Genomic DNA, 27481 nt, shown 5'->3' on the forward strand with positions numbered 1-27481 from the left:
GTGGGAGGGGGAAGGGGGGGTTCTAAAGAAGGAACAACATGTTGACAAGACCACAGCTTCCGCACGTCTAATTAACATCAGTAGCGCAGGGCGTAATATACACCTACCTGCACCAGCCTGATGGAACATCTGTGGCTGGTTACAGGACATTTCTTTCAGCCGTTAAAATGGTGTTTCAGCTGATGGACTGTTTACTACGTCGACTGTAATCATCTGAAAGCTGGCCTTCGATCAAACCGTTCACATGGGTGACTTATGGGTGAACTATTCCAGGCACATTCCCGTTTGAAAGCCACAGAAGAGAGCAGATTTATGACTGAGGGAGCCCTCATCACATTAATTTAATAAAGTGTTTTCCCTCCAACATTCAAATGAAAACCTGTTTCCGTTTTGCTGCTGCGGTTTACACCTGGGGTTGTAAAATATTTGCAGAAACCAAAGCGGTGCATGAAGATATTCTTTATACATGAGAACAGATTTAGATGCAGAGCACGAGCACGGTTCCCAGAGACAAGACATACGAGTCAAGAAGCGACCAGGAAGGACAGCGTTACTGTACTGAGAGTGCTAGTAAATGACAATGGAAGAGGGACGGAGTGGTGCGTCTGCTCAGGGGAACGTCTTTGGCTGGATTACTGACTCAGAGAGCAACAAACAGACGTTAACCAATATCAACTGGGATGTCTACCAATAAACCGATCTTAAACCAGAATCTGGAGATAATATTTAGAGGTTTCACATATCATCTAAAAGTCAAACCGTGTTATGGACGGGTAACACGGTTACAGGTTAGATCCTGGCAACAACAGCGATCATTGATCAGCACAGGTGGCAGGTCGGTGGCACACTGATTACATCTGGCAGTCATTTATTGACAATGGCAGGCTGTGTTTGACCATCGTGGTTTCCACCTGATAAAAGGCTCAGTGAGGTGAGACATCTCACCTGTGAGGGGGGGTTGGGTGAGAGACAGCAGGAAACAATGCCTGAGGCAGATTAGAGGAGATGTGTGTCTCCCTGACTTTAAGCAGATCTGAATGAGCTCCAGGGTTCTGTTCAGACTAATCTCAATAAAGACCTCGTCATGGAGTCAGGCGTTGATGAAATCAAGTGAAAGTTGGACATTTTCTTGAGCACATTGTTCCAAATGTAATCATCTTCACACAAATTGAATGACAAGGCTTACTGATAAGTTGAAGCACTTTTAAAACGGGACTCAATGTAAGAATCAGAAATAGCCTTTCAACAGTGACACCTTTGACTGTTGAGTCAACGACAGTCAGCGTCCTGTTGCTTGTTCTCATACTATGTAGACGTGAACAATAAGACAAGACAATAACTTTGTTGTTTTTGTGTCTTTCAGTCTGAGTTGTGGTGGGGGGGGGGGCTGGTCGTTTGTTGGAGTTGGTGGACTCCATATCTCACCGATCATTCATATCATTACACACTGGAGCTGAAAATAAAACTCATCCGTTGTTCTTCCCATTAAAAGCATCTACAGCTGAGGAAACCCAGACAGTTAGGTTAGATTACAACCTGGTGACACATTGGCAATAAAAACATGTTTATATGTGCGGGGAACAATATTCGGACGGATCTCGATTTCAGCAGATTTCTTCCTGCAAAGATATATGTTTGACCAATGAAATCCTTTGTTCCAACTGATCGCCATCATTCTGCATAATAATTAGCCATGTGCTTCTGTTTGTTGCATGAGTGTGTGTAATTCTGGGTCCCTGGAACAATGGGTGTTTGTTTTTGGGGTAACAGACTGTCTGACAAATGAGCTTTTTTTCGGTTTATTTTTTGGACTATCGGTGTTTGGGAATAACAACGACCTTCCCCTTCTCAACACCCAATAACGTACGACGAACTCTACTACCTCAACAACCAAATAAAGGACAACATGTGGCTTGAGATCGCCCAGCAGCTGGGATACAATGAAGATGACAACGTAGCGGATATGTTCTTGCTAACGTTATATGTTATAACCCCAACAGCTAACGTTAGCGTCACATTTAGGGTGTGATGAGTTGATGTATTGTGTAGTTAACATGAGCCCTTTAGACATTCTCTGTCTGGAGAGCTTTTTGTTGTGTTGCAGTATTTAGGAGGAAACTCATTTGGCCTCAGTGATGAAAGCAGAACACGCCAACGCGGATCCTTTGCTCCAGAACCGGTGTGAATAGTTGTCACGCGGAAAATTTGCACATTTTTGCATCCCACTGGGAGAAACAGCTTTAAAGGGTGTTTTTAAATGTGATATGACTTCTACACATGTGTGAGTGTGTCACCTATATGCTGCATGTGTTTCTGAAGGTGTGAGTGTGCACATTGTACCTGTGCAGGTTCGAGGGCCTCCTCAGCTCGTGTCGTCTTGGCGTCTCCTCTCAGCTCTCTTACCCCATACTTAGCTCCGCCCTCTGGGGGAACAGCAGCCAATGAGGACGAAGGATCAGGATGGAGAGAGGAGACGTTGGAGGGTCAAACCTGAAACCAGATGGAACGACCTGGGTGTCAACAGCTGTGAGCAACTTGACGAAAATGACAAGATAGATGTCAGGACGAGCAAGAGAACGGATCAAATATATTAAAGAGCGAGAGGTAGAGAGCGTGAACTACTGATCTTTAGGTCTATAATTTAGTCCTATCATCACCGTTATCGATCGGTGTTACGCGATATGATCTGAGCCTGGTCTCAGTGCACGACCACAGTTCACTCTGTAGAGAGAGGCAGCTGAGCGGCGCTAAGCATGTACAGTATATACACAATAGAGTTCCAACAATAAGTCAGTCAATAGAAAATTAATCTGCAACTATTTTGAGTAATTTTTTAAGCAAAAATGTAAAATCTTTAGTGTTTTCCAGCTTCTCAGATGTGAGGCTTTGTCACTTTTCTTTTGTTATACATGATAGTAAAGTGAATATCTTTGGGTTTTGGACAAAACAAGACATTTGAAGACGTCACCTCGGGCTGTGGGGCATTTTAAATGGGTTACTGTTGTCTAGCTATTTAGACACAAAATGATTAATCAAGAAAGTAATCAGCAGATTAATTGATAATAAAAGTAGTCGCAGCTTTAATATACAAGCGTGGGAATGAACAAGAGGCAACAAAAGCAGTGAATACTGACTATAATGCAGCCTGCAGGTGACAGCTCGGTCTCAACTGGATTAAACTGAGTCAGACTCTAATTTAACAACAACAGATATGTAGTTGTATCTAGTTTACAGTTTAGGTCTGATGGTAAAGTAACAACACAAAACAATTCACAGCTCAGTGTTAGTTGATCTATAGTAGATGTTTCATATTATAGAAGTAGAATTTGAGCGTCTTACATGACTTCAACTTCCTGTGTAAAGTTTTAGAGAAAGAAACGCATGTGTCTCTCTCCATTGAAACTGAACTCTAAACTGGTTGCATGAACTTGTTTCAGTTATTCACAATGAGAAATAGAGATTTAATCATTTAAAATGTCAACATTAATTGGAAGAAACTTGGGGCCCTTTTTTTTTTAACTTGACCACATTTGTATTTATATACTGACAGTTTTGTATTTGTATACTCCTATTCTTTGTGTTTATGTGCGTATATTCAAGTTGGATTTTAGGCATTGATTTTTGTGTGGTATATGTTTAGAAAAATATTGAAAAAAAAAGAGAAACTAAAGTAAACCAACAAGTGGAGCGGCTCATGCTGATTAACATCACGTTCATCTGTTTTCCAGCCTGGTTAGCCGTCCATCCACCTCCCAAAACATCACACATCATATTCTAGTTCTAAATGTAAAACACATATTTGGGAATTTAATTTATTTGCCACACCACCTAATACATAAATAAATAGTCTGAAACTTGGCAGGGGTATCAGCAACATGTGTATACATGGCCAACAAATGAGCTTTCTCCAGGAGATTCAGGCTTCTCTAATCCGCCATCACACCGGCAGAAAACCAGGTTTCTCATTTACATGATGCGGAAGAAATCAGATTACTGCAGAAACCTGACTGGCGCCTGGTTATTTAAGAGCATGTAAATGTCCTGACAGACCGCTAAGCACATACAGGCACGGCAGATGGAGTAAAGACAACAAGACGTCATGTTTTGCAGAAGACATGAACCATACAGACGTACAGTAAACACTGCAGACGCTTCTCACTGCCTCACTTGTTGAAAGACGTGAGAAACTACTGCATTTACTTTAAGATCCAGACAAAGTCACAGATGTTCTCCCCACCACGACAAAAGAGACGGCTCTAATAGTTGTTTTCAGAGATCTTCATTAGTTTACAGACATCTGTGCTCGCCCATGTCATTTTCACCCCCCTCAGGCTCAGAGCTCTTTATGTTGGAGCCTCTCTTTCTCATGTGGGCATGCTGCTGCATGCACCTCTGCTGTGATCCACATCCATCAGGGAGCTGAGGAGTCTCAGCGCTCGTCCCTGTCCTGTTTCTGTGAAACATGTCCAGAGCAACACCCCTGTTACTTGGAAGTGTGCTCACAGCTGATAACGGGAACATTCCCGTTGGACGACAAGGTAGCTCTGAGGTCGTGAAGGTCATGTTCAGACTGAGTATCTGGTATTCAGATCTGTCTAGATGTGTCTACAGGTAAATATCCATGTGGGAAAACAGAAACCATTTCCACTCAGCCACACTGCTAGACAGTCTTCTTGGTACCTCTACTTGACTTGGAAACCTCGTTCAAGTTGTTTAGAAAACCAACTCTTTTTCTGAGCTGCTGTGATCAAATAAAAACAAGTGTGTGAGCAGAGTTGGAGCCAAATACAGAGGAAAAAACATTAGCAGTGTACACAGCACCACGCCGGTAAACTCCCATCTAAAGGATGTATTTTAAGCCGGACTGCATGCCAAGTTTAAATATCCCTTTTGTGTATTTGCCACACTACTGACTGCTGTCAGCGGGCTGTTAAACATTAATGATTAATACCCCCAACAGGAGGTTTGTGAAACTAGCAGGATCTCAAATAAACAGCAGTCAACCACCAGATAAAATCAGTGAGCGGTCAAACACTGGCAACACATGAGGAAAGCTCCCTTCATGCACACGACTGGGTTCTGTTAATCATTACAATACTGGTTCTACTGGTTAGATATGAGGGGTCAGCAGATAATGAGGACACATCACCTTTCACTGGGTGGCGTTAACGTACAAACCGTCTGAAATGTTCCCTTAAAGATTATCCAACACCCAACAATGTGAGAGGAAATATGAGCTAATCAACACAGGAATGTCTCTCTAGTTTCTGAATGCACTCTAATCTAAATGCTGTGTGCTCCAGAGTTCACTCTCTGTTTGTGCTTCTTCCTTCACAAAAGAGAAGTACTTCTTAGACTTTACATACTGTTTGACTCGTTCAGGAACCTTCCACCTTTAATTCCTGACTTCAACTTCTCTATTTTAAACGACAACCAAATGTAACACCGGATCTTTCTAACAGTTGTTGTAGCATTTATTTTAACAGCTTTTAAAGAGACCAAATAATCCTGCACACTGTCGACCTCTTCATTCACAACATACTTATCTAAACTAAAGAAGAAACATGTGTCCCTTCAGACTAGAGCTAGACAGAGAAATCAGGATGGCTGATATTAGATTATTGCAGATGTAACAGCAATGGTGTATACAGTATGTCAAATATGCAAGAAATTGCAGAAGAAAAATTCCAAACTAGGATTGAGGTAATTTAGGAACAATGACTATGTTTCCATGCACATTAATAATCCACTATTATTCAGAATATGACAATATTCCTAATTTAATAAGGGTCATGTAAACAGTATTCTGAATGGAGCTTTTTTCTATAAAGACGTGGGATATGCTGATATTATTCATGTTTTAGGAGCGTTCTTTGGACATGTATACACATTCAGAATATGCGTCTTAATTGGGGTTTGTAAAGCAGTTTGCGACATACGGTCTCTTGCCTGTTTGCGGCCAGCTCTATGCGTTGTACACAAACCAACGAGCCGACAGTTTACAGAGATGCACGCCCAAAAGAAAAGCCCACATTTCTGGTCGGAGGGGGAGCACACCTAATGTCAAGCTTTATGAAAGACTTGGATATCAACAGATTTTTGGGTATGCACAAATATCACAACGCCGACCTTTTCAAGAAGGTGGTTGAAGGAATGAAAGAGGGAGGCTGTGTATGCACGGTCCAACAAATCCAACACCGGTTGGACACATTGGCCATGTAAACAGCTTAGTAGGAATACGGTCTTTTTCGGAGCAAGGGGAAACAACCGGGATATTTAGTGCATGTAAACGTAGCCAGTGTTACCATTACACTGTGTTGGTTCACCTGACAGCACTGGTTTATTTGTCAACTCCAGATTAGCCTGCATCATGTCACAGTTATTTAAAAAACAAATCCAAGGGATCCATAGTAAGATCATTGTTTTGTGTTGATGGCTGATATCACATTTTTTTTAAACTCCCAAATATCAATATCTTTTTCAAAAATCCATCATCGGTCGGGCTGTACTTCAGACACACCCTAATAAGGATTAAACACGCTGCGATCATTCTACCCAACCTCCATCACTACCTGCCACAAAGAATTACAAAGAAATGTGAAAAGGCGCGTGACATCTCTAATGATCTTCTGGGTTGTCTCACAGCCACCGGGCCTAAATAACATCCGCTGTGGATAAAAGCACCAGGTGAACACACAGCACCTCTTAACTGGAAATAATCCTCCCATTCAAGCTCATGTTAACTGCCTTTTCTGTTGGCAGCTGAGAACACAGCTAATGAAGCAGCACTGATTAACACAACCTGCTCTTCTGTTGGCTAAACTTCAATGACAGGTCTCAGAAATAGAGAAGTCATTTCCAAACGCTGTATGAACAAAGGCTATAAAACTGTACTCTGCACTTACCAATCATCCTGATAAGTGCAGTTTGTGGTTAGCTCATGAGCACACTCACTCTCTGCTGCAATAAACCAGAGTAACTAGTGTGAAAGAGGTCACCAGGGCAGAGCGCATGAGGCCAACGCAGGCTCACAAGAGTCCACCACGGAGGCCACATCGGGTCTCTCGACAAAGGTCAACTCTAAAGTGTCAGAGGGGTTTTGGGGGTGGTATCTTCTGGGGTGTGTGTTCTTCAATCATCCGTTATCGTTGTTTCTTTAATTCATTAAGTAGACGGGTATTTGTTTTGCTTTTATTTACTTCTGTGAATTGAAGTTAGTGGAGACGTTTGTAGCTGGTTAGGCACCAGTCCGGGCCGTTTCCTTTGTGCCAACCACCGCTGGTTTATTTATGATTAATTGTATTTGTGTCGCAATTGAGTTGTTTGTTTCCTGTGGCCTTTAATAAATGTCAGTTTTACATCTGACTACAGCAGCTTATACTCTTCTCTTAACCCTAGACTAACAGGGACGTAACATAGACGGGGGGCTCGTCCAGGATAAAAAAATAAGTCCTGTGAACACAAGGAGGGACAAATGATAAATGCTAAACATAAATGCAAAGCGTTATTGGCATTTTGATTTGACCATTTATCGGTGGGTGCTTCCACATGGCTATTCGTCTCAACCAACGTTGGGTATCAAGAACAACAGGTTCCAATTTCCAATATTCCTCCCAGCTATTGGACACTATTATAAAATCAGGGAGTGAATCTTTCAGCCATGTTTTACTTGATCTACTTCTCTCATGTTCTACTTCTTAAATTCCACAGTGGAGTCCAATATGACGTCAGCAGCGAGAAATAGAAAGACGGGCACACAACCAGCCACCCATACCATGCTAGAAATGCATCTGTTTGAAACACTGCCAGCCTAAATGTGTCCTATGAATGACCCATGAATATATACAGAGGGATATCTGATTACACAAAGAAAGCAAAATCATTATTCATTAATCAAAGCAGATTACTGTATGCCACCCCGATCAGGAGTATGTTATATCACTGCCATTTATCTGCGTTTTAACTTTTAACTGCTGCATGTCTTATTTCATATATTAGATGCATTATGTAAAGCACTCTGAATTGCCGTTGTGCATGAATCATGCTTTGTAAATAAACCTTCCTTGTCCCTGTGTTGTAATGTGTTGCACACACAGTCCATCCTGCACCGGTGTAGATTACAACTACCAGAGAGATATTTTGGAGCTCTACTTGACCGAGGCCTGAAGAATATAAGAGGATGTTACCGCATGAGGGAATGTGGGCCTAATAGCGAGATGGTGCGAATAGAGAGCGTCATAAATAGCCTACGAGAGCTGCCGTCTGTGCTGGAGTCTGCCCACCAAATATCGACAGTCCACACCAGTATTCACAAAGGGCTAAAGGTCCCACTGCAGCTATTAAGCTGCCTTCACATGGTAAGAAATGTGCTCTTCAGTCACCGCGAGGTCGGGCACCGAGCCTATAGGCAGCAGGTATACTATGTCACCAAAAGGAACGCCAGTTGCAGCTGTTCTCCTTGGTTGCACTTTGAAAGGTCAGTGGCAGCAGGTCAAAGTTGAAATCATTTCAACTTTGAACTCGGTGGCGATTTCAAGCGATGCGTCACACCAAGGTCAGCGCTTCCTCCTGGTCGGGTGGCACCGGTCTCCCGTAGGAAAACAATGGCACAGCCAGCGTAGAGACATTTCTACCGCTGATCATGTGGGCGGCTTTACCGTTAAGGCTGGCCCACACTAAAAGATTTCTCAGATCATAACAGAGTTGGAAAATGTGAGAGAGCCCACACATAACGACATGTTCTGGTAGATCTAACAGTTTTGTTCCTATAGTGTGTGGTGAGCAACAATTTGGCCAAAACAGCACACCGCATACTAACACATTCATTCATCATCAACAACAAGAGTCACCACGGAAAAAATAAAATCCCGCAAAATCTCACGCGATCAAACGTGGCTTCAGTGTAAACAAACCCGGAGGACCACGGGCAGGAAGAATTATCAGTTCTTTCACTACTTTGTACTTAAATCAAAGAAAAAATGAGAATAAAGGATGAAGTCATGAAGACACGTTAAATAATCAACAAGTTGCTCCTCCATTACTGAGCTCCATCTTACTACTACTTTATGCTCACATTTAGCATTAGCTCATACATTGGCCGCCATGATGGTGGTTGTTGTCCTTCCTTCTTCAGTCAGCTTGGTTCTCAGTTGGCTATCGTTCTTTCCCACGTGACTGTGTCATCGTCTGTCCTCGAGGTTCCCCACACACAACCGGATATCCCATCGGAAATATGATGTTTAATAATTACGATTTGAAATCTGTACGTCCAGGATGGACTTCAGAGCCGATCGGGGGACGTAAAAAACACTCTTAACATTCCTCACACCACAAGAATATCTGAAGATCATCTTTTCAACCATTAAAAAAAAAAAACATCAGGGTTTTGCTGACGATTGTTGGTCTTGCATTAGTCACACACACACGTTGGCTTGACTGACGATTTCATTGGCTTTTAAAACCCGTTCAGGTTGTTTTATTCTTTGTATTCAGACACAACGGGGTCTGGTTGAACATTTAATGTAATCCTGTCTGCAAAACAGCATCAGTATGTATTTTGTGAATGATGGATATGACCATCTGAAACAAACAAAAACATTCAGTTACGCTGATTAACAGTGGAGGTCATGTTAGCGATGACTCTGTGTGCCTACAGCTGATTGTGTCTTGCTCAGTGACACTTCAGCAGCATTCAGCACTTGAGAGATGCATTACAACATGAAGGCTTGAACCTGGATCCCCTGACTGGTGGACGGTGGAGCCAAAACAACCCGGGCCGACCTGCTGAATTACTCACGTCTCTCAATATGTGGTTAAAATGACCATCTACTAAATACACTGTGGGACTTTAAAAGGAAAACAATGTTTTACAAAATGGTGGTGGAATAAAGAGCATCTTACATCAGCTGACTATAATCCTAACACACACACACACGCACACACACGCACACACACGCACACACACGCACACGAACACACACACACACACACACACACACACACACACACACACACACACACACACACACACACACACACACGCTTAAAATAGAATGGAATTTCTAATTATCAACAAATACTTGTCAGTCCGACTCTGCATGCTAAAGGTCACCTCTCTCTTTGGCGTGACTCGTTCACTCACACTCAACGTAATCTAAACTTAAACGTGTGTGTGTGTGTGTGTGTGTGACTGTTGCTGTCCATGTCAGTGCTCAGTTAATGCATTACATAAAGCAAGTTTAATCCTGACACGTGACTCCCAGTGTGACCTGATGAGCAAAGACATTGTGTACATATCTCAGGCTGCAGCATTAATCATGTACTATGTACTGTCATGATTAGACTTTCAAAGAACTGTGAGAGTAGTGATATACAACAAACAGCCAGGGTTACCACTAATGGCATTATGAAGCAACTTTAAATCCATGAATGCGACGGCATTAGAGTGAAAACCGGATCGGACCGACTTTACTGTCTTCCAGAAGCTGGAGCAGGTTCAGTTTTACAACTGGCATGGTCATTTCCAAAAGGGGTCCCTTGACCTCTGACCTCCAGATATGTGAAAGTAAATGGGTTCTATGGGTACCCACGAGTCTCCCCTTTACAGACATGCACACTTTATGATAACACATGCAGTATAAATGTGTTATTGTCTCTAATTCTAAAATGATGTGTTTTGAATATTTCTGCATACTGGGGTCCCTAAACAGTGTTGAATTACATAAATTGGGTATCACTGTAAAGCTGAGACTCTGGTGGATCCAATGAGCCCAACTGTGTTCATGTGTGATGATGTTAGTCCCCATAGGAGACTTTTCATTGACTCACTGTATAAAATGACCTGTGGTGACCTCTAGGATAATCACAGCCTCATGAAACTTTACAGCCACAAACTAGAGACCTAGAGCATTCAGAGGATGGATGGATCAAACTAGAGACCTAGAGCATTCAGAGGATGGATGGATCAAACTAGAGACCTAGAGCATTCAGAGGATGGATGGATCAAACTAGAGACCTAGAGCATTCAGAGGATGGATGGATCAAACTAGAGACCTAGAGCATTCAGAGGATGGATGGATCAAACTAGAGACCTAGAACATTCAGAGGATGGATGGATCAAACTAGAGACCTAGAGCATTCAGAGGATGGATGGATCAAACTAGAGACCTAGAGCATTCAGAGGATGGATGGATCAAACTAGAGACCTAGAGCATTCAGAGGATGGATGGATCAGACTAGAGACCTAGAGCATTCAGAGGATGGATGGATCAGACTAGAGACCTAGAGCATTCAGAGGATGGATGGATCAAACTAGAGACCTAGAGCATTCAGAGGATGGATGGATCAAACTAGAGACCTAGAGCATTCAGAGGATGGATGGATCAAACTAGAGATCTAGAGCATTCAGAGGATGGATGGATCAAACTAGAGATCTAGAGCATTCAGAGGATGGATGGATCAAACTAGAGACCTAGAGCATTCAGAGGATGGATGGATCAGACTAGAGACCTAGAGCATTCAGAGGATGGATGGCTTTCCTAGCTAGAATGACAATAAGGGGGTTTCTGAGCAGTTTACGTGCTCGTTATCCAATCGCCGAAAAATGCAATTCTTGCAGAAATCTCACAAATCACAGCATGGCTTTTTCTCTGGTGTTCCTCAAGGTCTTGGTGTCTTAATGTGGTATTTTGGAGGATTATTGATCATTTTTATTAATTCTTCAGTGGTAAACAATGGTTAAATTTAGCACCAAATCTGTGTAACAAATGGAATCAACCCAAAAATTGCTGCAACAACTTATGAGACATAATAGAGCATGAGGATGACCATCACACACTTATATCATAATGTTCTATGCACTTATACACTTTCACAATTTATTTGAATTAATTGATTATCCTTTATTTCTTATTAATGAGAAGAACAACTTGACACAGTGCTGAGCTGCATCTCAAATAATAGTCATTTAAGTAAAAAAGTCTAAATTCTCTGATTCCAGCTTCTTAAAGCTGAAGTAGACGAAACTGGAGCAAATATGATTAAAAAAAAGTTATTTTTACAAAACGGTCGTTATATTCTGAAATGTTATTATGGAATTTTTGCCCAATGAGTCATACTGCATACTGCCACTTTAAATGTGAATATGTTCTGGTTTCTTTCCTCCTCTATGACAGCAAACTGATTATCTTTGAGTTGTGGACAAAACAAGGCATCTGAGGACGTCATCTTGGGCTTTAGGGAAACACTGATCGACACTGGTCTATAAAATGTCAGAAAACAAACAACTAATCGATTAATGGAGAAAATAATCGACAGACTAATCGACAATGAAAATACTTGTTCGTTGCAGCCCTAGTGTGAACAAGACATTAGTGGACTGACAAAAAGCTTCACTGCGGCTATGGGTGATGTGGTTGTTCAGCCTTTCAGAGGAAAATGGTAAATTGCAACTAATGACAGCGGTTATTACAGGAAGGCAAAGACATCACCAGAGAAACACAGTCTCAGGGTTTGACTGAGTACATCTTTCAAAACAAGAAAACATAAACAGATTGCTTTTAAGATAAGACCAGGCAGTCTAGGAAGTGTGTGTTTACATTGAAGCCAACAGAGAGAAATAGACATTTTTCGCAGTTGTATAAATACATTTTTAATTTGTAAGTCAAAGTGAGGGAATGTGTTCGGGTTAAGACATCCAGACCCTTCCAAACATCTCAAAGTAAACGGTCAGCGGTTGATTAAAAGCCACCCTTCTTGGGGTTTCCTGATAATAATCTAAAAATGGCTATTTTACGTCATAACAATGAGTGAGTGCTGATTCAGCCACACCCACCTCTCCCAGTCCACTTCCCTTCTCCTTCATGACACAATGAGCTGCCCACATGACCACATTTCAAAACAGGATGCTGAAGTGTATCTATATGGTGCAGCTAGAGTCTTGTGACATTGTGTTTGTGCAACTTCGCTTAATCTAAACTAAGATCAAAATCACATTTAAGTAATCAGATTACAGGCTAATTTTTCATGTGCATTGAGTTTGTAATGAAATAAAGGAGAGAGTGAGCATGACTCGGATGATGGAGCTGGAGCCTTTGATAACCTTGACCTCAAACAAGCTGCACATACTATAAACGAAGAGCAAGTAAGGAAGTCTGATTGGCTCCTGTGCAACATCAGATATCTAGCATTGTGTCAGGATTATGAAACGGCTAAATGAGTATGTTACACATCCTCACGGGCTGGGGAAGGAAGAGGTTATGGGGAAGAGAGAGAGGAAGACAATGGTGCAAACAAGGTCACAGAAAACTGATGTGTCCAACTTTCTGTCATAAGCAATAAGTTATTTCTGTACATGTTGAACAGTTTAACCGGGAGTAATTTCACTTTCAGCGTGTCTTTATTGCGTGACTTCATTGTAAAGTTTCAGGAGGGAGGTACTGTGCTTGTGAAACTGTTGGGTGGCAAACTGGTTCCTCTGTGACAGCGTCGTATCCTTGTCGTTCGCACGTGTAACCTAAACTGCTCACATGTCGCCAAACTCCAGTCATATCCTGTTTCACAAGCACCGAGGGCTGTCTCATTCACCCATCTCATTGTCGTCTCTGCCAGACAGTTGACAGAAGGGGGGACAAAACCACCAGCCTGATTTGCCATGCCAAATGAGTGGCAAATTAGGCACTGGGCGTGTTTCCACTATTGGAACTTAACAAACCATAACCTGGAGCTGCCCATAACCTGAACGTGTCCATCACCACTTCCCACAGCACAATCTGACATACTCAAATGTCTTGATTAGTCTGACCAAAATCCCGAAATATTTAGTTTAATATAATAGAAGACTAAGAAAAACAGCAAATATTCACATTAAAGAATGCAAAAAAATTAAAACGTACGCAATCAAGCTATTATTAAAATTGATTAATTGATTATTTTTTGTTGTTTAAATAATCTAATTGCTTTACAGACTGCGGGTTCAATATTAAACTGAATACCTTTGGGTTTTGTGCTTTCGGTCAAACAAAACTAGACATTTGAAGATGTCACCTTGGGGTCGGCTAAACTGACATTAGAATTTTTGATTATTTTCTGACATTTTACAGACAAAACGACTGATAAAAATGATGCATACGACATGTTGCATTGCACCCCTGAGAGTACATGGAAGTTGGATTTAGTTTCGCCTCCTGAGCAGGGCCAAAAAGTAATTCTGGTCCGGAAAGTGGGCAGAGAACAGTGGAAAGAAACCGCAGAAACGGTGACAATGACTAGCCGTTACAGGTTAAGTTACAGGTTAAGTTCCCTGAGTGGAAAAGGCCGAGCTGTGACTGCAAACTTGCAGTCCTTCAGGAGGTGGTAAATGTTCAATGAGTGTATTAAAACAATTTGAGATTAAATGTCTTCATTATAATCAAACATGGTCATTCATTTCGTTGAGATTTCTCTGCTGAGTGACATCATATTTGTGTCACACTGTGTCTAGCACTTCTATGGTGTATTCGCCATCATCTAACGTCCACACTACCCAAGCTAATCCACTGTCCAGGTACGTTTCCTCTCTGACTCATTGAACGACACCGGGTTCCTCTGGTGTTAAAGAAAGAACACCAACAAGTGGGACTTTTGGACCGATTCATTTTTTTAATGGCCAAATTGTGAATGATCTTCAGTCATTTGATGTCAATCTAATTGAGCATGTGCTTCACTTGTCAAAAAACAGACTGGGGGAAGAAAAGACGACAATCAAACCAGAAACAAAGACGGCTGCAGCACAGACCTCAAATTGATCCACAGAAGGTGTTATGTGAATTTAAAGCAGAGAGTCACTTCATATCGTGCTCGAGTACAGCAGCAACACCACAAATACCCGTCACTGCCCTAAGACTTACTTAGTAAATGAAAGTTTCGTTTGCTCAGTGTGCTGAATACATGCAATGTCCCACTAACATAAAGGCCCTCTGTGTGCTTTGGCCATTACAAGCAATACCGGTGTCAGTTGATATCTTCCCCTTAACGTCCATGAAGAGTTTAAACCCACTGATGTATCTGCCGTAGTCAGGAGCTACTGCTGTCGGCACAATGACTGTAACATTATGGATTAGTTGTGTCCATGCAGCAGTATATCCCTGTAAGCTGGTTTTAATGGATCTCGGGAAAACAGCGGCAGCCGAGCACTTTAACAGCAGCAGCTGCATCTGACTTAGGAAAACACACATTTGGGTTTAGACTCATTAAAAGGCATTACTGGTGATAAAGAAACCTGGATCTCTGGTGAGGGTTTGGAGTCATTAAAGAACTTCTGTTTTGTTTTGTTTTGTTTTGTGTCATTTCTTTCACTTTGCTTCTGTGGTTTAACTCGAGTCTCATCAGAGTACCTATCTGGAGATCACAGTGGCCCAAGTGACATCTATCAGACTAGTCTCTCCTGACTTACTGTACGTACCCTCTCTGAGTTAAAACTTTAGCCAGACATGTGTGATCAGACAGTGCCAAACTATGAATAAGCCTATTCACAGTATTGCTTAAGACCTCTGTCAACTATATCTGCTGCCATGGATACTAAATACTGTGTCATTTCTTACTCACTGCAAACAAGGGGTTTTCTGAACAGTTCATTTTATAATGATAAAGGTATATTTAGTCATGCCAGCATGTAAACTGTACATGTGATGTCAAACAATGATGCTTGGGAAGTGATAATTAGTGATAAGACGCTGACATTTTGGGAAATACTATGCTTCTTTATTGTCTTACACGTATTCAGAAGAGGAGGTCAATATCAGTTTTGTTTTGGCGCGTCCTGTGTGGTGATGGGGTGAGATTAGCCTGGCTCAGCAGAGGACAACTTTGAGCTCTGCTCTGTGAAATGTGCATTCAGAGATATCATAGTCACACGCTGTATTTAGGCTAACGCATGTGGAAACTGAAAATGAGCCATTGTGGTTTAGTTAACTATTTCTTGACCAACGACAGCTGCGCTCAGTGGCTGTATGCAGTATCTCAGTGATGCTGTCCTCATAGTAAAGCTAGCGGTTTGTACTCTGTTGTACTTTAACAAAAGGTGACAGTTTTATTGAAGAAGACAAGCAGTTCTCCTCTGAATGGAGTTTAAGGAAATAGAAACTGCTGCTAAAAAATGCAGGTGTTCAGAAGAATGCTGGTTGTGTTAGGATTAGGGCTGCACGGTACTGGGAAAAACGGACATTGTAATTTTTATTTTTTGCAATATATATATATATTGAATTTGCGATATGAAAAAAGACAGGAATATTTAATTTTGTAGGCGACATTTTAAAGTTAAATGCATCAACCTGGCGCAAAAATAAACGGCTAGATAACAATTTTGTGCTCTAGTAAACAATTTAATCATAAACACATTGGATGTATTGATATGAATGGTGATGACACGGCAAAAAAGTCACACCCACAAAGCGTGGATAACGAGATAGCCTCCCTGTTTCAAGACGGGTTGAAACAAGACGTGGGTTGCTAATATCACCGCAGACCCCTCGCACTGAGGACAGTCACACCGGCAGCCCTGTCAATCCCCGCAGGGAGCATTAAATCCACGGCCCCGGGAGGAGGCGAGGTCTGGGCGAGGGGTGCTTTAGGTAATTAATGGGAAACACTGGATTAGTCATGGGAAATGAGAACGGAGGGAGCCGTCATGCTACAAAAGTTATAGCATGACACGTTCCAGTTAATTTGCAGACACTGCACGTCCCGCGATGTGACTATTGCGCATGCGCACATCGCAATGTTGATGCTGAAATGATATACTGTGCAGCACTAGCTAAGATAAAATGAGATAAGATAAAACTTAATTTACCCTGAGGGAAATTGATGTGACCTCCTGGTTAGCAATCAGCCGGTGTCCCAGCAGCATTTACACAAGCTGGGAAAAAGCAAATGGAAGTATTTCTGTTCCGGATGCCCACTAATGTTAGCTGAAAGTGAGTCGTTATGCTGAGTTTCATTGTTCCATGAACAGATTGACAACAGATTGATAAACAGATTGCCTGACAGGCACAGCGGCTTTGTTTACAGGAATAATGCAACTAATGCTAATGTCATGAGGAAGGAAAGTCTCATCAAGCTCTTTAAGTGATGAGGTATTCTGACAAGTCCCCAGATAAATCATATTTAATAATTGAAGCACTTATGACAAGCGAACAGAGAGAGAGAGAGAGAGAGAGAGAGAGAGAGAGAGAGAGAGATTTTTATTTTGAAAGTCACAGTGAGGGAATGTGAACAGGTTAAGACCACATTCACATTCAGCACATTCCAAATATCTCAAACTTTGGTTTTCCTGATAATAATCTAAAAATGCTAATTTTACATCATACATTTTTGCGCATTTTTTGCACATCGCAATGTCGATGCTGATACGATATATCGTGCAACCCTAGTTAAGACTTTTTTATCCTGTGGGAAATTGTAGTGACCTCCTGGTTGGCGGTCAGCTGGTTACGCAGCAGCATTGCTTATGTTATTAGGGTTACTGGGGCTGCACGATTACAACCAACATGATAATCACGATTATTTTGATCAATATTTAGATCACGATTATTTATCACGATAATTTATAGATTAGAGACAAAATATTTCTATTATAATTTCACATTTAAATAAACAGAGCGCCGCTTTTTCTTTCATGTTGTGCTACATTCAAACCGTCAAATTATAAATGTTATCCTTTTATTTTGTTATTGTGTTCTATAGTGGATATTTGCATAAAAACACACAATTCAAATGATTAGGTAATAAATTATAGTATTTTAATTTAATCTGTTATTTGATTTTATCCCTCTCTATTAGCTCCTTTATATTGCTGAGAACACCTGGATTTATTCAAGTTTCTAATCAAAAACTATATTTTACAAGATGACATTTGAACGCATCATGAGAGTTTTCTATGAGCGGAGCATTTTAAACGTCAATATTGCAATCGATCTTGTTCATTTAATTGTGGAAAGCCAAAATCGTGATCACGATTAATATTTGAATAATTGTGCAGCCCTAATGGTAGCTAGTGAGCAGAGTTAACAAAGGAGATGTTCATTATAAGTATTGTGGCCTTCCTATCTGCTCAACTGTAGACATGTTTCTGTTGTTCTGCATCATAATCGTACAGACAATGCCTGTTTTGTTTTGTTTGCAGATCTGTTAGGTGAGCCTACTTAAAGTGGGATGTGATAAGGAGCTCAGGCTGACAGCCAGGAGAACCCATTCGCTCTGTAAACTGGTCTGAGGTGGCACCGGAGAGAACGGAGAAACGGGACAGTACAGATTTGTGTCGACATGAATGACGACAATGTGGTTTATAGTACAGACCTGATGGGATGTCCCCATAATTAGCAGCACCCCTGGGCAGCTCCAGATCTCCCATTTGGGATGTGCTGGATTCACTGACCTTGAAATGAGAGGAAGGCTGGTGAAGGGCCAGATCTCCAAAATGCAGTTCATTCAACACGTTAGAAAGTCACATTCCTTCAACTAGTCTGCAACTAAAGCAGCCTGTTTTCTAGGGGTGGAAAAAAACGATTTTGAAATTGACTTTTTAATGCCAGAATCAATATATTTGCTTCATCTGAGTCTATGTGGAGGTAGAAGGAAGTTACCGCTTTAATTGTTGTAGTCAGAATAACATGATGTCATATCCGTTCCGTATCCGTCAACCAAAACAAACCTCAGCGAGCCGAAACGACCAAGTATAAAACGTCAGAGGGTCAACGTGGATACGACCTGCACCCTCACATGCTAAATCCAGCGTGGTAAACACTACACATCCAGTAAAGAATGGAAACACTTTGGGTTTCACACATTGACAGGAAAAACAGAGCTAGATAGAGCAGAGCTAAAGCTGCATGCTAACTCTGTCACGGACAGGAAACGTTATGGTATGGCGGTAACGTGGCGGTGAAGCCGGCCGCTGCTCTCATCTCCGTGGTCAAATGGGCCGACGCTACAACTGTAGAGCACCCAGATACTGACATTAATGTTCTCTGCATTGAAACGGCCCCGATGGAGCTGACCATGGATGGATAAAGAGAACGGAGCTGACGGGAGAGCTAGAGACCACCTTGGAGAAGTTAAAGGAAGTAGACAAGTGGGACTACGTCCGCTTTTCAAAATAAGGTGTTAACAAAGGGAACTGTATCTACAAAACACATCTATGGAAATAAGATTGATGGATTATATTCACCAGAAGTATAAAACATTCCCTTATTTGTGAGGGAAAACTTTATTCTTTGATTTTTGGGTTAATGGAAAAAAAATAATAAATAATTCCTGTCAATGATCCTGATATATTTGACTTCAGGACATCTCTGACTACATACATGCTGAAAATCAAACATTTTTACTGGATTCATTATCATTGCTTAGAGATTTTCCAAAGTAAAAATCCCCAGAAGTGTTTGATTCTACTTTTTCCCATGGTCTAGTGTTAAAACAAGTTAACAAAAATTGCAATAAATCTTATTATCAAATCCCAATATTTGTAGAATCGCAATACATATTGAATTGGCACCCAAGTATCGTGATAGTATCGGATCTGGAGATAGGTGAATTGTCCCAGCCTTAGTGTTTTCTGCTTTTACACAAAATCCAACAAATAAATAGTCGACCTTTCTTTGACATTTGTGTTCTTCACTTGAACACATTAGAAAGAAACTCAGTGCCTTATGTAGATGGATGTTATTACTCATCCCTGTGTGTTAGTCAGCCACTGATGGGAATGTGTGAGGAATAGTAATGGTTCATTTAGGTTTGGTGGATTAGGTAGGATGATTACATGAGAGTGGGTAGAGAAAATGTCCTGTAAAAGGTCACAGGTTTGATTCAATCAACAGGTGAATGCACATCCCGTGACGGTCAAAGTGTCCTTGAGCAGGAAACTGGAGCTGGGGCCTACTCACTGAGCTGGAGGAGGACGCTAGCAAATGTCTAAAAGTAAGCACTCGACACAAGGTGTGGGGAAAAGTTTTGGCTATTGTCTGAATGGCAAAATGGCTTTGAGATGCCCACAGAGACTCGGTTACACCATGTAAAATGAAAGAAAAATCATCCAATACAGCACAGCACCAGTTGCTAGAGCTCTGGAGTCATGAAATTAAAAAGAAATAACACAATCACAACCACCAAACTTGCTCTTCCTTAAAATCACAAATGCAAACATACATACGTGTCATTTCAACTTCCTTTATCTGATGCAACTCATCAAATGACAGACATACTGTATGTACATACTGTTCTGTATGGAGCTATTTGTATCACATGCTAATAACCATGCAGAGCAGGGACTAGATACCGAGAGAGAGAGATCAACCACATCCGACAGACACAGAAACAGGACAAGGAAGGAAGGAAGGAACATATTTCTATTGAGTATAATCAATTCCGAAAATGGGTTTGCCCAAAGTGAAAATAGCTTCTGTGACTGCTCTCTGACAGTCATTAGTGTTCAGTGTGTGCTCACACGAGCAGGAACTGGACTGGATGAAGGCTACTCATCCAACGTGTGGTTTGGACTCTTCTGTCTAAACATAGCAGGGCTGCTAACTCTGCTGACACACACACATCTGTGCAGCAACTCTGGAAAATACTGCTCATGTGATTAAAACTTTTATCTTGGAAAGCATCAGAGAGAGAGAGAGAGAGAGATGAGAGGATAGACGGAGGAGAAAAGACTGAAATAAACTATGATTGCATTGTTGATTAATATGTTGATTATTGTCTTGATTAATTGATTAGTCGTTTGATTATAAAATGTCATAAAATGGTGAAAAATGTGGATCAGTGTTTCCCTAAAGCCAAGATGACGTCCAAAAAATGTCTTGTTTTGTCTCAAATATATTCAGTTTACTGTCATAGAGGAGGAAAGAAACAAGAACATATCAACATAATTTTGACTATTTCTTTCTTAAAAAATGACTCAAACAATTAATCTAAATAGTTTGTGATTAATTTACTAATTGACAACTAATTGATTAGTCTGGAATAAGCAGAAATGTAGGTTATACCAGAAATAAAAGACAGACAAAAGCAGCAGTTATCTCCTTCAAATATTGGGTTAACCTGCTCAAACATGTATTATAGTTTCTAAAAGGCTTCAGGGACACTGCTTTGTTAAACTTTGTGAGTGTGATGATGATTTTCATTATTGATTAGTTAATTTAATCACACACTGATCTATTGTTCAGTCAAAAAAACAAAAACAAACAAAGAACCTGCCAGGTAACTACAGTAACTACCAGGAGACTTCAAACTAAAGATAGTCAATCTATTTCTCATATTAATGACACAAAAAGAGGGAAAAACTGCAAATATTCGCATTTAAGAAGCTGTAAACCAGGTGAATGTTTGGTGATCTGGTTTGATAAATGCTTTTAAACGAATAATCAATCATCAGAGCTGTTGATCAATTAACTAATCGAGTTCAGCTATACAGCAGTTAGCCTAGTTAGTGAGCATGATGCTGTTTACTGCTTTAGTTAATATAACTGCAGCAGGTTGTGTTTATTGTTCTACTTTCTTCTAGTTCCTGATGAAGGAACACAAACATTATAACCACATAAACATGTTACTAAAACGTCTCTTAAAACATGTTAACAACAACGTTACCTGGGTCAAGCGGTTAAAAACAAACAAAGAGATAATTGTGGTAAAGAACCTGCCAGGTAACTACAGTAACTACAGTAACCACAGTAACCACAGTAACGACAGTAACTACAGTAACGACAGTAACCACAGTAACCACAGTAACCACAGTAACTACAGTAACCACAGTAACCACAGTAACGACAGTAACTACAGTAACCACAGTAACTACAGTAACCACAGTAACCACAGTAACCACAGTAACCACAGTAACGACAGTAACTACAGTAACGACAGTAACGACAGTAACGACAGTAACCACAGTAACCACAGTAACCACAGTAACCACAGTAACCACAGTAACGACAGTAACCACAGTAACGACAGTAACCACAGTAACCACAGTAACCACAGTAACGACAGTAACCACAGTAACGACAGTAACCACAGTAACGACAGTAACGACAGTAACTACAGTAACCACAGTAACTACAGTAACCACAGTAACCACAGTAACCACAGTAACCACAGTAACGACAGTAACCACAGTAACCACAGTAACCACAGTAACCACAGTAACGACAGTAACCACAGTAACGACAGTAACCACAGTAACCACAGTAACGACAGTAACCACAGTAACGACAGTAACGACAGTAACCACAGTAACGACAGTAACCACAGTAACCACAGTAACGACAGTAACCACAGTAACGACAGTAACCACAGTAACGACAGTAACCACAGTAACCACAGTAACCACAGTAACGACAGTAACCACAGTAACCACAGTAACGACAGTAACCACAGTAACCACAGTAACCACAGTAACTACAGTAACGACAGTAACTACAGTAACCACAGTAACCACAGTAACCACAGTAACGACAGTAACGACAGTAACTACAGTAACCACAGTAACCACAGTAACGACAGTAACCACAGTAACGACAGTAACGACAGTAACCACAGTAACCACAGTAACGACAGTAACCACAGTAACGACAGTAACCACAGTAACGACAGTAACCACAGTAACCACAGTAACGACAGTAACCACAGTAACCACAGTAACCACAGTAACCACAGTAACCACAGTAACGACAGTAACCACAGTAACGACAGTAACCACAGTAACCACAGTAACGACAGTAACGACAGTAACCACAGTAACCACAGTAACGACAGTAACCACAGTAACGACAGTAACGACAGTAACCACAGTAACCACAGTAACCACAGTAACTACAGTAACTACAGTAACCACAGTAACCACAGTAACCACAGTAACCACAGTAACGACAGTAACCACAGTAACCACAGTAACGACAGTAACCACAGTAACCACAGTAACGACAGTAACCACAGTAACGACAGTAACCACAGTAACCACAGTAACGACAGTAACCACAGTAACCACAGTAACCACAGTAACCACAGTAACCACAGTAACCACAGTAACCACAGTAACGACAGTAACCACAGTAACCACAGTAACGACAGTAACCACAGTAACCACAGTAACCACAGTAACCACAGTAACCACAGTAACGACAGTAACCACAGTAACGACAGTAACCACAGTAACCACAGTAACCACAGTAACCACAGTAACGACAGTAACCACAGTAACCACAGTAACCACAGTAACGACAATAACCACAGTAACCACAGTAACCACAGTAACGACAGTAACGACAGTAACCACAGTAACGACAGTAACCACAGTAACCACAGTAACGACAGTAACGACAGTAACCACAGTAACGACAGTAACCACAGTAACCACAGTAACCACAGTAACGACAGTAACTACAGTAACCACAGTAACGACAGTAACCACAGTAACCACAGTAACGACAGTAACGACAGTAACCACAGTAACTACAGTAACCACAGTAACCACAGTAACCACAGTAACCACAGTAACGACAGTAACCACAGTAACCACAGTAACGACAGTAACCACAGTAACCACAGTAACGACAGTAACCACAGTAACGACAGTAACCACAGTAACTACAGTAACCACAGTAACCACAGTAACGACAGTAACCACAGTAACGACAGTAACCACAGTAACCACAGTAACGACAGTAACCACAGTAACCACAGTAACGACAGTAACCACAGTAACCACAGTAACCACAGTAACCACAGTAACGAGCAGGAGACTCCAAACTAAAGATATTCAATTCAATCTATTACTCTGGTTTTGTTTGTTATTATTTTGTATCTGTTTTTATTTATTTTTAAATTCGAAATAAAGTCTTTCATTCATTCATTCAAAGATATTCAATCTATTTCTCATATTAATGAAACATAAACAGGGAAACACTGCAAATATTCGCATTTAAGAAGCTGATAAACCAGATGAATGTTTGATAAATGACTTTAAACGAATAATCGATCATCAGAGCTGTTGATCAGCTACTCCTGATAGCAGTTAGCCTAGTCAGTTAGTCAGCATGATGCTGTTCAGTGAGTTAATATCGTGTTTATTGTTGTTCTTCTAGTTGCTGATGAAGGAACACAACAAAAACACATTATAACCACATAAACATGTTACTGAAACCTCCTTCTAGATCAAACTTTAAGTTAGTTAACGTTACCTGGGTTACTAGAGAGGTTAAAAACAAAAACAAACAAAGAGATCATTGTGGGAAAGTAACAGGAGACTTCAAACTAATGATATTCATCTGTTTATCATATTAATGACAAAAAAACGCACAAATATTCGCATTTAAGAAGCTGATAATGTTTGATAAATGACTTTAAACGAATAATCAATCATCAGAGTTGTTGATCAGCTAATCAAAGTCATAATTTCACGAGGAATAAAGTCGTATAAAGTCAGTTATATAGCAGTTAGCCTAGTTAATGCTGTTTACTGGTTAATATAACTGCAGCAGGTCGTGTTGATGTTCTACTTTCTTCTAGTTCCTGATGAAGGTTCACAAGCAAACACATTATAACCACATAAACATGTTACTGAAACGTCCTCCTAGACCAGACTTCAGTTAGTTAACGTTACCTGGGTTAGTTTAACCTACCGTAGAGGAGAGCGGTTAGACGGTTAGATGTTGTCCGCTGACGGGACTCTGAAGTCAGTCAGAGATCAGAGCGGTGAGTTCCTCCTCTAAACTCCTCCAGACTCCGGTCTCAGGTCGGTTCAGCTCTCCGGTTCAGCCGTCCTTCGTCACCACAACGACGGAGGAAAGTTCAATAAATCCATCAGACTGTGTTCCCCGGTTCTAACTCAACCCGTAGAGTGTGTTTTAACTCCGGTTGGAGACTCTGAAGCTGTTTAAAGGACCGACTCTGTGTCCGTGTCTTCTGTCTTCTGTCTGCTCTCAACGGCTCCAACGGCGCGGTGACGTCACGCTGCTGCTGATGATGAGATGTGGGCGGGGCGAGGCACACACACACACACACAAGAGCACACACACACACACACAGGAGCACAGAAACCGGTTCAGGTGGCCTGGTTTCATAAAGGTGAGCTGTCAGTGTGAATACCTGCTAAAGAGAAAAAAAGTCGTAATGATACGAGAATAAAGTCATAATATTACGAGAATAAAGTCATAACTTTACGAAAAAAAAGTTGTAATATAACGATAAAAAAAGTCGTAATATAATGAGAATAAAGTCATAATATTACGAGAATAAAGTCATAACTTTACGAGAATAAAGTCATAACTTCACGAGAAAAAAAGTCATAATATTACGAGAATAAAGTCATAATTTAACAAAGAAAAAAGTTTTAATATAACGATAAAAAGTTTGAATATAATGAGATTAAAGTCATAACTTTCCGAGAAAAAATTTCGTAATATTATAAAAATAAAGTCACAACTTAACGAGAAAAAAGTTGTAATATTACGAGAATAAAGTCATAACTTAACGAGAAAAAAAATCGTAATATAACGAGAAAAAGGTCGTGATATAATGAGAATAAAGTCATAACGTTACGAGAAAAAAGTCGCAATATTACGAGAATAAAGTCATAACTTAACGAGAAAAAAAGTCGCAATATAAAGAGAAAAAAAGTTGTAATATAACGCGAATAATGCATAATATTATGAGAATAAAGTCATAACTTTACGAGAAAAAAAGTCGTAATATTACGAAAATAAAGTCATAACTTAACGAGAAAAAATTCGTAATATAACGAGAAAAAGGTTGTGATGTAATGAGAATAAAGTCATAACTTTACGAGAAAAAAAGTCGTAATATTACGAGAATAAAGTCATAACTTAACGAGAAAAAAATTCGCAATATTACGAGAATAAAGTCATAACTTAACGAGAAAAAAAGTCGCAATATAACGAGAAAAAAAGTTGTAATATAACGTGAATAATGCATAATATTACGAGAATAAAGTCATAACTTTACGAGAAAAAATTCGTAATATAACGAGAAAAAGGTTGTGATGTAATGAGAATAAAGTCATAACCTTACGAGAAAAAAAGTCGTAATATTACGAGAATAAAGTCATAACTTAACGAGAAAAAAGTCGTAATATAACGAGAAAAAAATTCGTAATATAATGAGAATAAAGTTATAACTTAACGAGAAAAAAAGTCGCAATATTACGAGAATAAAGTCATAACTTAACTAGAAAAAAAGTCGCAATATAACGAGAAAAAAAGTTGTAATATAACGAGAATAAAGTCATAATATTACGAGAATAAAGTCATAACTTTACAAGAAAAAAGTCATAATATTACGAGAATAAAGTCATAATTTAACGAGGAAAAAAGTTGTAATATAATGATAAAAAGTCGTAATATAATGAGATTAAAGTCATAACTTAACGAGAAAAAAAGTTGTAATATAACGAGAAAAAGGTTGTGATATAATGATAAAAAGTCGTAATATAATGAGATTAAAATCATAACTTTACGAGAAAAAAAGTCGTAATATATGTATATGTATATGGTTGTTACCAATTACCGCCCACCAGCCGGAGCACAGCCAATAGGAACGCTCTCTCTCTCTGAAATGACCTGTGATTGGTCAAAGTCTCCCGTCACGGGCTAGATGTTGTAAAGCCTGAAAACAGAGCCATGAGGAGGAGCACTAGTCTAGTTTTCTCTCAGAACACTTGAATTACAATATGATGAAGGTTATTATGGAATTTTTGCCCAATTATGCCAACAACGTGTTGCCTACTGAAGTTTTAAATAATGTTCACTTCTTATGTGAAAAACAAAACCTCACAAGTTCCCTTTGACAGCAGCATGAGCGACCTCTAAGACCCCTTTGGCAGCTCAGACAGGCCACAAATCTAGTTTTCTCAAAAGGAATAATTTGACATTTTGTGAAATACGCCCCTAGTTCACCTCTTTCTGTTTCCATGAGTAAGATGGGAAGATGATCGATACCACTCTCTTGAAGCTAGGAAGGAGTATCCCTCCAGGAATATTTGTCATCCCAGTGATCAGGCTGACGAGTTCGTCGTCTCTTTGTTTGCTAGATTAGGCTAACAGCAAACACAGTGCCTGTCATCACTCTGTAAACAGAGAGAGACCAGTTACACCTGTTAACCTCCAGTGGGTGTGGCACTAGGCCTCTTTATTTAATTCATTCTGAATTCCTTCCACTTTCATTGTCTCTGTTTTTTCCTGTTTCACTTGTTTGTATCCGACGCTTCAACAGCAGAGCAGCAGAGTCCAAACAGGAGTCACCCAGATGGCAGTTGGAAGTCGGAGGTATGTGTTGTTTGTGATGGGTATGGGGTCTCCAAACAGCCGGGGGCCAGTCCCCAGGCTGTCCTCTCTTTTAATGACCGAGGCCAAGACAAAAGGGTCCAAGGGGGTCTGCTGTGTGCAGGTCTGGAGGCTCAGACCCACAGCTGGTCACCCCCCCACGGAAACAAAGG

The 27481-nt window shown here is 40.5% G+C and overlaps 1 protein-coding gene across 5 annotated transcripts in view; it reads right to left on the minus strand.

Annotated features, from left to right (window-relative positions):
* b3gnt2b (UDP-GlcNAc:betaGal beta-1,3-N-acetylglucosaminyltransferase 2b) overlaps nucleotides 1-24970 on the minus strand; it is a 45781-nt gene extending 20811 nt beyond the window's left edge. The window contains exons 1-3 of one of the 5 annotated variants that reach the window (XM_037781927.1): nucleotides 24651-24966; nucleotides 2341-2490; nucleotides 1-22 (exon numbers count right to left, since the gene is read on the minus strand). The exon at nucleotides 1-22 is cut by the window's left edge and continues 110 nt beyond it. The gene's annotated coding sequence lies outside the window, so the exon portion shown is untranslated. Of the gene's footprint in view, nucleotides 23-2340; nucleotides 2491-24631 lie in introns of all 5 variants that reach the window. The other 4 variants (XR_005208498.1, XM_037781928.1, XM_037781924.1 and 1 more) reach the window with 4 other exon arrangements.
* Between the last annotated feature and the right edge of the window lie 2511 nt (nucleotides 24971-27481).

This window comes from Sebastes umbrosus, chromosome 10 (assembly GCF_015220745.1).
Source record: "Sebastes umbrosus isolate fSebUmb1 chromosome 10, fSebUmb1.pri, whole genome shotgun sequence".
NCBI classification, from domain to species: Eukaryota; Metazoa; Chordata; class Actinopteri; order Perciformes; family Sebastidae; genus Sebastes; species Sebastes umbrosus.